Source organism: Desmodus rotundus, chromosome 13 (assembly GCF_022682495.2).
Source record: "Desmodus rotundus isolate HL8 chromosome 13, HLdesRot8A.1, whole genome shotgun sequence".
Lineage (NCBI taxonomy): Eukaryota > Metazoa > Chordata > Mammalia > Chiroptera > Phyllostomidae > Desmodus > Desmodus rotundus.
This window is the reverse complement of record NC_071399.1, coordinates 3,305,865-3,322,003: the sequence shown is the minus strand read 5'-3', so window position 1 is coordinate 3,322,003 and position 16,139 is coordinate 3,305,865. Positions and strand designations below refer to the sequence as shown.

The 16,139-nt window shown below is 41.3% G+C and overlaps 1 protein-coding gene across 3 annotated transcripts in view; it reads left to right on the top strand.

Moving 5' to 3' along the window:
* Positions 1-16,139, top strand: part of GPM6A (glycoprotein M6A) — a 205,809-nt gene that overhangs the window by 130,695 nt on the left and 58,975 nt on the right. The window lies entirely within an intron of this gene.

Below are 16,139 nucleotides of genomic sequence, written 5' to 3'. Positions count from 1 at the left end.
GGTAGGGGTCCCACCTGCTCAGGGAGCACCACCTGAGAGGCTGCCCTCCGCAGGGACCCCAGGGCACCTCTGATGCCACATCCAAGTGGAATCTGTCACTTGACTGAGGAATCTGCCTTTGTTCTTTACTTCCAACACTTCTGTCACCATTTGTATATGTCATGTCCAAACCTGAAAGCCGAGGGGGCCATTACTAGTGCCTTCCGCATTGTCATTCACATCTAATTGGTCACCATATGCTTTCACCTCAGCAGTGTCTCCTGATTCTGGCTTCTCATCTTCATCTGACTGAATCAATTCTTGCCTCAAGCTATCACAATTGTCTTTACTATGGTTCTCTTCATCCAAACTCTACTCACTTTAATTAGAGATATTTTTCTCGAGCTAAATAAATTCATGGATTCTGATGCCTGAAGGCTTTCATTGTCTTCGCCCCCGTAAGGCTAAATCCATTATTCTCACTCTGGCACTTCAGGCCCTTTACCACGTGGGTGGAACAAACTCTCTTGCCTGGTTTCCAATGTCACATTCCCACAACACCGAAACCCTCCCTCTCTCCCCACGGCATGCCCTCTTATGAGGTGCACGGGCCCATCCCAACTTCTTTCTTTGTCCTCTTTCTTACCTGCTCATCTCACTGACCATTCGGACCGCAGACCAGCCAGTGGCTCCTCAGGGAAGCTCTCCTGGACTCGTGTTCGTCATCAGCTGTGCACTTCAGGGTCCAGGGCACCGAGTCATCAATTCCTTTAACTTGCTTTTCCTTCCTAGACTTTCCTTCCGGGAAAAAAATTCGAGGATGATTCATTTTGAATTCAAAATACTGAGGACAATGGTGGAACAATTGGTAATAACTATTGAGTGAATAAATGAGCCCTCATTTAAGTTATTGTGTGTAGTTGCATAGTATTTTAAAAAGGAAAATAGTTGAACTCTAAAAGTTCGAGGAATGGCTATGTTCAAGATAAATGTTTGATTTTAGTTCCTCTTTGGGTCCTGAATCACACGAATGTAACAGTAAGATAACACTATATGCTAGGTACTGTTTCAAGTGCTTTACACTTATTAATTTACCCAATCATGACAACAGATTTATTAATTAGGTACTTTATGATTCTCACTTTACAGATAAGGAAACTAAGGCACAGAGATTTCTGGTAATTTTCCCAAGGCCATTCTAACTCCAGAAAGAAAGTGATTTCTAAAGATGTAATCAAATCAAAATAACCTAAATTGAATAAGGCAAAAAAAACCCAGCAAAACTAAAAGATGAATGATTAATTATGATAATTGGATAAAAATTTGATAGAGTCAGAGTTTATATAATCATAAAAAGTATCTTCAACATTTTTTCCTGTTAAATCCCATGATATTAGAACATTGGAAGGGCTTTAGCATCTTGGCAGAGTATAAGGAAGAGGAGTGAGCACTGCCTTAAACAATGAGAAGTGCCTCTCATGGAGGTGTTAGGTGCTGTGAGTGAACAGTGGAGTACTTTCCAATGTACAGCGGGGCTCCTGCACACTCCACAGAGCCTTACAGCCCATTCTGAGTTGTAGCAGGCCTGGACAGGCCACAGTATCAAGGCATTAATCTGGTTAAAAGATAGGCTTCTCATAAAGATGTTAATGTATGGAAATGTTTGGGAGGTCAGGTAGGACAACATGTCAATGTTTAGGAAGATGGTGAAAACCACAAACTATCTGGAAAATAATTTGGCCATGTGGAAGTATGTGTGGGGGGTGGGTGTGGGGGGTAAATATGAATGTTCCTCTTTTGTGGTAAGTAGTTCTGTGCATTTTAGACCAGGGGCTCCATTTTAATATAATATTATATAAGCACTCTCTGTTGGCTATGAGGTAATTGTTGCTCTTCTTCCTCACCTGGATGAAGATGATTACAATCCATTCCTGAGTTCAATTTTAAACACGTAAAGTTAGTCTTTTATAAATTAGTCTTCCTTTAAGTATAAGAACATTTATAACAGCACATCCAAGAGCTTTACAAATTCATGTGGAATAAACAAGTGGGTGCCCAATCCCATGGCTGCCACCAACTCGTTGGCCTGTTGACAGATGGCCAGTCGCTTCGCCCCCACGACCTTACTTTCCCGACTTACAGTGTGGCAAGAGTGCACGGAAATTCCCTATCTGTGCTCCTGCGAACTCCAGACATGCCCTTCAAAGCCAGTATTTGCAATAGTAATGTGAGAACATTATGGAATTCTTGTAACCCTCCTGGAACTAGAATAATTTTAATATTCATACATTTTGTTTTTTAATAAAATCTACTCATTTTTTTTTAATGAAATAAGCCCAGCTGTCGTTTGATGGTATTTATAAAATAAACTCCTCTGAGCATTAGTGTTCTACTAGCTGGTAGATAGAGCCACCACAAAGATCAATGATATTAAAATGGAATCTGCAGTCAAAACACAAAGAAGAAAATGAGAAAGATCTTTTGGATGTTACTCATTTATTCTCTCTCTCCAAGGCACGTGCACACACACACTTACATAACTAAAGGAAATTATCATAAATACAAGAAAGAAATGGTCCAGTGAAGACAAAACACTTTATATGTGATATACCTAAAGGATTCGTGGAAACGTTTCTTCCAGCCCAGTGCTGGCATCTCTGCTGGCCTTTTTTCACTCTACAAAAACAAAACATGTATCTTTTAGTAATTAATAGCTGACTTAATCACGTTGCAAATCCTCCAACCCATGGCATTTGTTGTTCTTGCCTTTGAACTGGAGACTTCCTTAAGCAACAGTTAACAGGGTTAACCCACTTAGCCCATGCCTTCATGCATTTTCATTTTATGACACAGAATTGAGATAATTTTGCTTTTCGGTGGTTTCCAACTTGGAGAATGTGGGATGCTTATGCCACGTGTAAGTAAGTGTCCAGTGGCATTTGCTTTTGTGGTGAAAGAGAAGCTAAATATGTATTGACTTCAGGCCTTTTTGAATAAAAAATACTCATAAAGGCAATAACCAAGGCAAAGTATTAAAAGTATCATACTTGTGAAATGTGTAGCATTCTGATTATTTTAAAAATGGGTAACAGTGTTACTGTAAACGTCCCTCCAGCTCAGTCTCAGGAAATAAGTCTTCTTAGGGCATCAGTCCCTTTATCTTGCTGGTGAATTTGTTGACAGATTGTAAGTGGGTCACTGTATTGAAATGCCCCATGTAAGCTCCGAACTCTCCATGGTGGTTGGCATGACAACCATAGTGGTCGATTAAACATGCTCCGAAATGGAGAAACTGCTTCCCAGAAGATGTTAACTAGCTGGGGGATATGCAACTGTCTAGAGAATAGCACAGCAGACAGAAATCTCTAGGAGTTGCCTTGAATTTGCTATTTCATATTAGTGTATGTCCTATTAAGATAAACATGGTATATACAAAAATTTACTCAGATGATTACCAAATACGTTTTTTATTCTGCATGGGTTTTCATAAAAGGACGTTGAAATAGCCTTTAAATATTAAGTACTCTTTTAGAGAAAATGCTAACACTACTTGGAACAAGTATAATGGTTATAAATGGTCATTTCCATTTAGCTGCCCCCCCTTTAAAGCTTTCTGTGAAGTGCCTGGCAGATGACATACGCAGATGGCCTAGGCTGGCGTGTTGGCACCCAGGCGCTGCCTGTGCCGGCCGGTGCCTCCACAGCCAACTTGAGGGGCCAGGACGATGACGGAAGGGTACACTTTGAGCAGCAGACGGGGCGGCTCCCTGGTATCTTTTCTCCTCTTCTGTATCTCAGCTCCATTCCTGGGGCTTCTACATACCTAGTAACAGGAGACAAAACCTTCAGGCAGCAGATGAAAACAAGTGTTTTATGCTCCTGAGACACTGCATGTTTGTTGCCATTCGCTTTTCCTTTTGTTTTGCTCTTATTTTTGTTTAAGACAAACATTTGTGGTAGGAGGAAAAGAAATAGGCTATCTAGCAAGTTGTTTAAATTAGCTGCTTTTCTCTGGCTAATAAACTAATAACGACAAGATAAAACGGGTGGACAGAGTCACGGTTACTGCAGTTCAGTCGCGGTGTCCAGGCAGTCGCAGGGGGAGGTAAAGGAAGGCAGCACATTTTAATTTTTATATTAGCCTGCCTGTGTGAAAATTCAAATATGGGGGCTTGGATTAGTGAATGAACAGAATGTGAATAGCCGCTGTCAAAAAATATTTTAAATAGGCCAAGGTCATTCCAAAAATCCATTTTTGTTGAAATTAATTTTAAAAATCACCATCCATTGTAACATTTTCAAGAGGAAGAGATCTTTCAGTTCATCTTCATTCTCCAAAAGGGAATTAACTTCTCCAAAAGGGATTAAGGAGCTAATTAGTGATAGAACTGGGCCTAAAACCCTGCTGGCTCATTCAAACGCAGGCTCTGCACAGCACCACGGTGCCTCCCCATCCCCCTCCCATCTATGTTGGGGCCAAACACAAGGTCTTGCTCTTTCCATGAGGTGTCCAGTTAGTGCAAAGCAAACCAGCACTGTTGCTACGATGAGCTTTATTCTGGTGTTCCTCATTTTCTTCCGTCGTCCCAGCTTCTTGCCTGGAGTGATGGTCTCTAATTTATTATTTCTTGTGTTAGTTTTTTTTATTTTTAATTTTGATTATTTTTAAATGTCTGATATTTTCATAAAGAGTTGAAGGATGGACAGGGTTAAATATTTACCTATCATTGGTTGATATTTAAAAATCAACTCTGAAAAACAAAATCAATTTCTGAAATCACCCTATAACATTTTAGGTACATGCTTCTGTGAAATTTGTATTTTCTGCTATGTAATGATTAACCATAATATAATCTAGCTTCAGTTTGTTTTAGAACTGACTTTTTAATTAAATTTTCTAGTTTTGAGGACAAGAGTATTGTCTTATATTTTCCTCATGATGCTTTGACTAAAGCTTTTTAAGTCTTGGACTCAAACGTGTTACATTGTTTAAGAATCACTGACCTGTATGTTTCTATCCTATATTTCTGTTATTTCTGTTCATGAGCATGAACTGAATATACCTTACCAATTTAGGAATATTTCTTTGAGAAAACACTTGCCTGTTTTTCTAGACTTGGGGACTGAAAATGCATGGTCCCTTGCCTTTGTTTGTTTGTGCCTTTGTGACACATCTGTTGACAACCTTTGTTTTCATTCTCCTTTGTCTCCTCTCTGTCATCACCCTTTCTCTTCTCCCTTTCTGTTTAAAGCCTCTTTATTTTTTCTTCCCTATCCACATACCTCCCCTCCCCCTCTGCGGTTGCTTTGACTAGATTAACACCCATTAATGAATATCCACAAAGGGGCCAGAAGAGTGGGAGGGGGGGAGGGGGGGAGGGGAGACTGAACTGGGAAAGTGAGAGCTTCCAGGAAACCTGAGGAGACTGGGTTGAAAAAATGGAGGGAAGGATAAATCAATGGACAGGAATTGCTATTTTGCAAGTTAAAATTTCATGACATGTATTATTTATTCATTTTTATATCATTAGTAATTATTTTCCTTATTCTCTCATTTTTTTCAGACTCCATTGTGTACTCAATGGAATCTGACAAATAACAGAAAAGCATAAAAGAAAAAACCTGCCATTTCCTGTATAGTTACCGTGTAAAGATAACCGTTGTTAACCTTTTTGGTGCATATCCTCCTATCTCTACTCTTATTTCCGATTGCAGTGGACAGTCCATCGTATTTTATATTAGTTTCAGGTGTACAGCACGATGGTCAGACATCTATATAATTTATAAAGTGGTCCCCTGATAAGTCTAGTACCCGTCTGGCAGCACCCAGTTGTCACAGTACCCTTGACCGTACTTCTTACGCCATACTTTCCATCCTCGTGACTGTTCTGTGACATAACATATATTTATGATATGTTTTCACTCTTTGTTGGATTGATCGACTCATTCCTTCATTCAGCATTTAACATATATGTAACGACCACCCACTTTGTGCCAGCCCTAGTAAAATGGCTTGGGATGTAACAGACAAAAACACACACAGATCCAAAGCCCTAGCCTTCCTAGAGCCAAAACTTTACATTGTTTATGAATATCCTCCTTTCAGAAGTGAGGGCAAGAAGAAAAGATTTTTCACAGAAAATTATGTCCTGCATAGATTAAATTTGTTTGCCTGGGAAGAGTGATGGCCAGTAAGCAATTTCATGCCTAGGGTCAGAATCTGGGGGAAAACCCTGCGTTGGAATTCTGTGCTGGTAAGTGATCAACATGACATTGATTATCAACCTAAAGGTGTTTGCACAATTAGAAGGGACCCCAAATAGAGATTTAAAGAAAACATTGTAGAAAGAAGCTGAAAATAGCAAAGAGAAGGTTAAATTGCCAGAAAGAACGTGTTGTGGCCTTGAAGGAAGAGAGGTCACAGAGGAAGAAGTGGCCAAACAGAATCTCATGCTCCTGAAAGGCCAGTAAGATAATACGGTCAAGGCCAATGCTGGTGAGAGCGGTCAGAGATGTGAGCAAGTCTTTCAGCCCTATTTCTCTGTAGCCCGGGCCATATTCAACATATTACTAAAGCTTTAAGACACAGTATTGTGCTACCAGGTATGCCACATCTATGAGAGGGAGGTTATTTATTTTACATATTGTTGGTCTTTGACATGGGAAGGATTAGAATATGCCTTTATTTCAAGAGCAAAGACTCAGAATAGTGGGAGAACTATTTCACTAGAAAACAAAAGGAAGAAACCCTCAAGTTACAGGCAGATGGGAGACTGATAATGGACGCCACTTTGGGGACACACTGAGGTCCATGGAGTGGTGGGAAAGGCCAGCAAACACTCTTACAGACCGCCACAGATCTTTTCTGTCCCCATTTAGGTAATAAAGTGACTTGCTTCTTGAACCTCAAGAAGGAAGGTTTGTATAAGTCCCGTTTGTTGTGTTTGGGCTTATATTTCCTGTGGGAGGAAGCGCAGTGGTGTGGAGCCATTCCGGAGGTTCATGCAGGATGCGCCGGAGGGTTAGAGACGAGTGGTTGGTGGTGATACAGGCCGGACCAAGATAAAGGCTGTGTTTTGGAAGGATTCAAGTGATTCAAGGGAACAGGGGGAGGAAAAAGTGATGGCACATGTTGTCTCTAGGCCAAAAGAAATACCTAGCACTTTTATCTGTTAAATAGTTATCCTCACAACAGCAGTCCAGCACGTCTGGGAGATGCCACTGTGTTTCCCGACGAAAATTAAGAATGTCTGCGGTATGCCGTGAGCTCGCCGGGCGCGGGGAGATGCCTTGGTCGCAGGTGGAAAACCATTGGCTAATGCTACGCTTCCTCATATCTCATTCTTTTTGTACCAGAGCATATACTGCCATCTACCACAATTGCTAGTGTAGTTTTCTGTCCTTGCCCGGCTGAGCCTGCCAAGCACCCGAGGAGAGGACCACATCTGTGTCGTTCATGACTGTGACCCTGCACAGTGACTGGCTTGTGACAGGTGTTCAATAACTCCTTGTTGAATTAATTCAGATTATGAGTGGGCTAATCCTGTGAGTCTTAATAAGCAGTGCTAATTTATATACAATGTTGATTTATCTGCTTGCATTTTTCAAACTCTAAATTAGTTTCTGGCGTGTTCTTTTAGTGGAGACATCTTAATGGTCTCTGTAAATTTTGCTGACAATATATGAATAGAATGAATGCAAGTGCTAAAAAAATGCTTTTTTAGTTCTGCATAAGAGAAGGTACATTAGGTGAATAATCAGTTTGGGTACACTTTTAAGGGAGTTCTGGTAGATGTGAGAATAATAATTATGACAATAGTTCAAATTCACACAGTGCACGTAACCCATTTTATTCCCCAAACAGCTGTAGGAAGTATGAAGCAGAACAAACTACCCCCAGAATCAGTGGGCTGAGACGACATCGATTTTCGTCTCTCACATTAGGTGGGTTTTATGATTCATTCTTCCAATCCATGTGGCATTGGCTGCCAGACACGGGGACATCAGTGGTCAGGTGGGGACTTGACTGGGCTGCAGTGTCCAGGAGGGCTCAGCTGATGCTGGCGGTTAGTCGTGAGCTCAGCTGAGACTGAGCCAATGCATGGTAAGTGTGGCCTCTGTGTGGGACTGGGGACATCTTCGCATGGTGGCTGGATTCTGAGAGGGAGCTTCCCGAGAACAGGTGCCCTCAGAGACCTAGGCGATCAGTGGTTGCAAAGATCTTCTCGATGGAGCCCTAGATATCTGAGAACTTCCTACCCCCTTGTTTTGTGAAGGCAAGTCACGAAGCCAGCCCAGACTGAAGGGGAGGGGAGGAGCCCCTCTTCTGCACGTGAGAGGGAGCATGCAAGAAGAGGAGGTGGCTCAACTAGCCATCTTTGATTGCTTGTGTAGCTGCTGTTGTCTTTCTTATTTTAGAAATGAGGAGATGGGTTCGTGGAGAAGTTGGCAACTTCATTTTGTGGAGGATAAAACATATGAATACTTTGCCTCCCACCTTCTAATCTCTTCTGGCTGGGCCAATGACCAAATTAACACAGACGGGTTAACAGGAGAAAATCAAAACTTAATACACACGTAGGGGGAACTCACCGAGACATAATAAACCCATGAAAATTCCAAAAACAGTGAGGAACCATTCGGTATAAAAGACATTTTAGACAAAGCAGAAAAGGAGGGTATGGGTTCCTAGATTTCAGAAGTGAGAGTGGGCGACTCACAGGTAGTTGAGGAAGATCAGACACACGTGGCAAGAGCATCCTTGCTAGGTGACTCAGAGACAATGGGACACAGGGGTGTCTGGCCACCAGGCAGCTGCCTGAGCCCACTTATTTATGGTACTTTATTCAAATCAGGCTCCAGCAGCATCCTAAGACATTCTTCCTTAGGCAGATTTCTCTGTCTGAGTCTCTTGGGCAGGAAAGGAGGGAGGGTCAAAGGTTCTGAGTCCTTTGTTTCTTGATAAACAGTTAAAAATCAATACCCCACAAAGGAGCTTTAGGGTGGCAGATGTTTGGTCCTTGCAGTTTCACCGTAATAAATACAGGCCAGGTCTTACCCTCAGGGACCTGACTCCCAGAGCCTACCTCCCTCCTCCTGACCTCTCCCACCTCCCCTCCGGCAATGCTGTTTACGGAGGCAACAGCAATAATGTCCGTACCCACACAATGCTTTGTTCTGGCGCAGTTTACTGGAGTTCACATGGATCGTTTTCTTTACTCATGGCATTAATTTTTTTTCTTCAATGGTTTAATCTTGAAGTAACTTTAAATGTACTGAAGCATCGCGAAGATAGCAGAGAAAGTTCCAATGTAACTTCATCGATCTTCCCGTCATGCTCACCTAACCATGGTACATTTACCAAAACGTAGATGCTAATGTTGATACCATGCTGTCTAATTAACTACAGACTTTATTGGATTGTAGAATGTTATTTACAAAGATCATTTAATGCTCTAGAATCCAGTCCAGGAAACCAAGTTACCTTCAGGCATAGCTCCTTAGTTTCCTCCAGTGTGTGACAGTTCCTCCATTTTTTGTTTGTTTGTTTGTTTTACTTGACCTTGACACTTTTGACCAGTACTCGTTAAGCATTTGGAAGAATTTCCCTCATTTTATGTTTGTCTGAAATTTCCTCCTGATTGGCCTGAGCTGCGCGGGTTTTGAGGGAGGCCACCAGAGCGGTGACGTCAACTTTGGTCAGTGGGTCCAGGTGCTGTCCTCGGGGTCCTTCACTGTGATGTGGCTGCTTTTCCCCTCTCCAGGCTGGTTTTTGTTAGAAGTGAGTCACGGACTGCATCCTGGGTTTGAAACGCTCCATTTAAGCACCACCTCCTGGAGGTGATGTCATGGTGGAACCTCCACCCACATTCGTATTTCAAGGGCTCCTTTGAGGCTCTGCGAATATGGGGCCCCTTGTAGAATGAATCTGAACCTCTCTAGATCATTCCTGATTGTTCTTCTCAGATTTGAATGTGTTGTATATATCTCTATTTTCATCAGAAATTTAAAACATCTTTTTGACTTCAGTACTGAATTTTTGGTACTTGTTGAAGAAGAACGTATGGGTATGAGTAAAATGTTGTGACTCATACATTTGAAATGTATATATTTTAACCGGTAAACAGATTATGTTAGGAACTAGGAATGCTGTAGGGTTGAAGTGAAGACAGAAGTCTTTTAAAATGTGTTCACTGGTCTTCAGTGCTTGCTTCTAGAGTTGAGTGGAACACACTGTCCCTAGAACTTGTGACTCTAGCTTATGCCCTTGGGAGCCGTGAAAGCTGAGGAGTGCTGCTGGAACGGAACCCTAGGGTGGCGCACACGTGTGCTGCTCCATGCCAGACCTCCGCTGGGCTGGGGACCTCGGGAGTGGGACCCAGCGCCCCAGGCTCTGCTGGGGAGGATGCCATGTTTCTGAGACGGCTGAAGTAGGTCTTCACAGAGAGATGGGGAGCTGTCCAGGGTCTGTTATAACACCAAAGCAGAAGAGAAATCCTTCTCCAAGGTGCGTGAGGGTTTGAAAATGTTTGCGCAGGTAAGGGAACAGCCACAGAGGCTGGAAGATCAGATGGCTAGCAGTGATTACACCAGCTGGGTGGCGTGAGGCCAGGAGCATCACCAGAGCACCCATAAGTCAAACGATGCCCACGGGCAAAGAGCCAGAGGCGGTGAGGCCGGCTTTGGGAATGCAGAACCACGCCTCCTGCTCACAAACGTTAGTGAGGGCAGGGTGTACCTCAGTTACTGACTGTTACACACAGGCTTTTAAACAATTCGTGAATTCTATTCCAATTGTGTAATTGATGTAATAATGTTTACGTTATATGCATAATTATGTAGTAATTCATATTTCATTCCTATGTAATAATTCTACTAAAACATTCATATAATTATATAATGATGTTCTGTTATATATAATAGTTATGTTATATTTTATGTGTAAATGATATAAATTAATGAGAAATAATTATGAGGTTATTACAGTCAGTGATGTCATATTAAGTGGGAAAAAACTGAGGACTCTTTATGAGGAAATCTCTGTGGTGTCCAGTTTCTTTCTACTCTGTCATCATCTCAGGTCTGTAGCTGGAGAAGCACGATAGACCTGCACTAGCGGGTAGACGTCAGCAACAGATATCAAGTGAGTTTTAAATGCTACCCTAAGACTCACGACCAGTGTAATATTATAGCTTAGATTAAATGCTTCACGTTACTTTCGGATAATTGTTCCCCTGGGAGACCGGCCCCAGAAGACAACAGAGTTCTGGGGGCCCAGACTGTTCACCCTCCAGTGAGGCTCTGGCCTCTGTGAGTGAGGCGTAGAGCGGAGCTGGGGTGGGAAGCCAAGCAAGTTCAGCAGGTCGTGAAATAAACGAGAGGTAAATAAGTAAATGTGAAAAGGAAGTAGTTTATGTGCCTGCTGCTCTATAAATGCCAAATGGATTAAAGACATTCTTTAAAGTGTCCAACTGTCCCTTTTGAGGTAGTTCTAGTCGAGATGTAAAGTATACAAGGCAAAGATAATTGTTGTGGTATACTATGAAGAACTGAAAAAACATGTTTCATTAGTTATCCTTCACCATTTCCCTACCTCGGAATGAGATCCGTTCTTCTCTGAGAAAATTGAATAACTCCTGTGGTCTTCGTCACCTAGGGATAGTATATTAACACAATATTGAATTCTAACAACATTAAAGAGAAGGCTTAAGGTTTGTTAAAAAGCAAAATTCAGCTGAGTAAAATTTAAAGTCCTTTACCCAAGGATTCATGAATCAGGCAGTGAGTCATCTCGCAGATGGAAAGGCGCTCTGGAGAACGAAAGGCTTTTCGAGGCAGAAGAAGGCAGGCGAAGGAAGTTTCTAGCAAAGAGCGGATTGTTCCAGGCAAGGTCACTTTCTTTGGGGTTGGGAGGGGTCTGTCAGGTAGATGACCTCACGGTGATGACCAGGTGACCCCAGACTGACTGGGCACAGGTGACGTTCCTGGGAGAGGCTGGAACAGCAGTCAGGTTAGGTGGTGAGTCTCGGTTTGCTGACGTGGGACTTCACTCAAGTGACTCCATTTTGAGCCTGTTGGTTTTCTTTTTTTTTTTAACAGATTACACAATAGTTAACATATTCATTTATGCTAATATAATATGCCATTAGAAAATTAATTATATGGAAGATTTGCAATGTTCTGATATTTTCTAAATAAACATTGCCTTTGTTACTAATTATAAAATATGAAGTTAACCCTGTAACTCATATATAGCATACTCAGTCACATCGAGAAAATGTATATTTTTTGTACTAATTTAATAAAGAATGCTCCCTCTCCCATAATTGCATGTTACATAGAGAAATAACTTCATGTGTAAGGTAAATTGACGAAAAAATAGATTCTTTATATAATTTATTGAGTGCTTATATTATACAGACTAAGATATGTAATTATATTTATTATATATTCAGTATTAGGCAATATTGAACTCATTTGCAAAGACTCTGGAAGACTGAGTGCTATTATTCATAAAAACAATTAAATGAATTAAAACCTATGATCGTCGTCATCTCTAGCTAATATAGGAGGCCAATTACTGAATCTAGTCCCACTGAACTAAGCCAATAATTGCCAAAACTGGAATTGCAACCCAGTCTTATTTATCTCTGAAGACTCTGTTTCCATAACAACAGCCTGCCTCTCTACCTTGCATTTACTTCTCCTCCTCTATACTGTGCTCTTCCCCCACCCACGCATCCATAGCTGTTTGCAAAGTCTAAATCTAAATTGTGAATTTATAAATGTTGATATTAAAGATGTATATGATCTTTGCTTCTTTCTCTCTGGAGGACTTGCAATTAGAATTGGAGCTGGATGACTAGGCCTTGACATTGTGGTCTGCAGACCTGGGTCACCGTCAGATTCGCCATTTCGCTGCAGAGATTCTCATTTACCCTTTGTTCTTGGGGCCTCCACTTGTTCCTCATACCTACTCCCTTGTTTCTATTAAAATACATTAGAGGATTAAGAAACCAAGGTGGGGGATGGATACGTAATATGTAAATGTGAGGTTGCATGGTAACCTTCAACAGGGAAAAGAAAATTTTGTTAGGAAATTAAATCCATAACAAAACTTAATATTATTTTGGTGGGGATTCTTGCTCCGCCTATGCCTGAAATTGATTTCCCAGGGCAGCTTCCTGTCGCTGCAAACCCTTGTCGTGCTTCCAAGATCAGTGCTGAATACTTTAGGGATGGAATCAGTTAAACGATGCTCAGAGACCCTGGCACACCTGACTTTTTGGGCAGCAGCTCAAGTTTTGACATCATGAATCAGCACAGTTTGCTCTTTCAGAGTCTGAGTTTCTCTCGCTCCTTCCACACGGCCCCCTCACAAGGAGGTTGGCTGGGCCTTTGTTTGGAAGCCAAGAGGCAAGACACATTCGCTCTTACTGCGAGTGACAAGAAAAAGGCACGTGAGCCTAATTCTCCATAGAATTTACATGTAAATTGACTTAACACAGGGGCTGTGTCAGTTCAAAACAGGATACTTTCAGGGCCGACACTTAGCATAATGCTTAGTATAATGTCGAATTGAACATTTTATCTAAGAAAGCAGTGTTTAGGTTCATGCCATAGATCTCTTTATGAAAAAGCCTTTTATCGTCCGTGTTATCTCATTTCGTTTTTGTTTAAAAAAACCTGTTTCAACTTCTTGTGATTTTCATGGCAATTATCACACCACAAATTAATAGAGGCGTCAGGTATTTTGTGTCCTTGGCTTTTTAGAACCTGCTTTCTTTGAGCGGAGTGTCAAAACTACAGTTGACAGTTGCACTTTTTTTCTCAAGCTCTCCTCTCTGGTGTCCAGTCCCCTGTCAGTCTGTCCGGAATGAAATATCACTCTCCCTCCTTCCATCTCGAGGGCCGACTGACAGATTTATAATCAGGGTTTCACAGCATGTCCATCCCAGGTGGTTAAAAAAAAAAGTGGCTTTGTTTGCATAAACTTTTAATTGGCTTTTCTGAAGATACTGGGTTATGTCTTGGAATGTAATTCACATATGACTAGCTTTGTAATATTTTGTATACTTTTTATAGCATCAGACATTTTCTTGATTTCTCTTTTTTCACTGGTTGGAAATCCAGTAGAGAGTCCGGTACTCGTCCGTAGAGGGATGCGTGAGCAAGGTGTTGGGGAAGGAACAGTCCCGGTCTTCCTCTGATGTGTCCAATTTTTTCCACCTGATTTTGAAACACAAAACGCTTGACAGCGGGTGGGAGAGAACTAACAATTACGAACAGACAATGGAAATGGAAAAATCTAAAGATTTTAGTAAAATCCTGAAAATACATGCTGGACAAAAAAGTCCCCACTTCCCTGTTTGGGGCATAACTTTGGAGCAACGCCACTAGAGACGGGTTCGTGATTTCATACTGATTCTTAAGGAGGAATCTTAGAAACGATGAAACACTGACTTTTCCTGTCCGTGCCCTTCGGTGACTGCAAAATACCTGGAGCGCACCTGAACGAGTCAAGGCGCTTCAGCTTTTTAGAATTTTGTGAAGTTAATATTGTTTTACACGGCAGATACTTCGGTGACACCATGTTTATATGGTTTCCAGAGTCTGGACCAACTAACCACAGATACTTGTAAGGTTTTTGCCAAACACTAAAACTGATGTGGGTGTGAGCCTCATCCACCACAGTGGGTTTTACACACTCACACACTAGATGGAAAATAAAACTGTTAGCAACATTTTATCATGGATCTGCTCACCGTGCTTCCTGGTTTTATTTTCCATCCATAAGAAATATGATTTGGCCACCATGTGGGGATCTTTCAGTAAACTGAAAAACATAAAACTATTTTATGGAGTTCTTCACTACAATAATGAATAAGTAAACCAAATTTAACCTATTATTAAATGTTTGAGAATGTATTTTTATATGTCAGTTTTATAAATTCAGAGGTAGAAAATAACTCCGTTTTACATGTCTTGTTTTTAGTGATTTGTCAGTTGTTTCCTCTTTAAAAATTCCCTTTATCAGACATCATGGGGTTTTTACTGATGATTGTGGTTTAACGGCCCGATGCTGACAGTGGCATGGAGTCCTTGCCCTATTGTCCCGGTGGTATAGGATCATATCGTGTTTATGATACTCCTCACTGTGTGCGGTATCTGTTCACTCAGGGCAGTGCTTTTATCTAAAAAGTTTAGTGCCTGATTGCTCTCAGCTTCTCTTGGGAACTTCTATATTGTTGGATTCTGTGCCAAAAGAAAATATCAGCTTGGGGTTGTTTTGTTTGTTTGTTTGTTTTGTTTTGTTTTAGTTCATTAGAAGGGCTGTATTTTCTGACTGTGTTAATGTCCCCATTTTGTGAACATATATTTCAAGCACTTCAGTGTCAGCACTATAGAGTGGATGGGGAGGGGTATCTAATGACATAGTATTTGAAGCATTTAGATTTTATGTGAATAAACTTACTAATACTTCTAAGAAGTTACCAGGGTGAGTTTTGTTAGATACTGTGCTATTATCTCAATGTGTAACTGCTGGCCCTTTAGGAACTTTGGGAACAGTAAAAAGGAGCAACAAGAGGCACTCAAACACAAACCCCTCCCCATGGGCTTCATCAGCACCAATGGCATCACGATGTCACCGAGCAGCTGTCTCAGTTGCAGCCGTGATGTGAGCAGAAGTCTGGTCTGCAAATCCCGATCGTCCTTCATGGACAGCAGGCAACTGGGATTTTCGATTTTGCTGTTGAACTTCAAGCTGTGTTGACCAACAAACTTGTTAGACCTCAATTCATTAATTTCATATGTGGATTAAAGAAATTAAGGTAATTTCATTTGCCCCATTCCAGTTGATTTATGGTGAAGGATTTATTTTTAAAGATTTTTATGAAATAGTCTCTCATTTTGCTGTTGGTATTTTGCATATGGAAAATTTTCCTTCCTATTTTTAAAGGGAAAGGCTTTGATCTCCACACTTTGGTGGACAGAATTGAAGCTCAGGCAGCCCTTTGTCTGGAGATGACTGTTGCGTTTCTATGGAAACTGCAGGACTCTGAGGTTTACAGGTTTAGTCCAACATTGCACACTGATAGCCAATCAGTTTCCTTCCATATTCAGTTCATCAACATATAATTGTGGTTTCCATTGTTCCG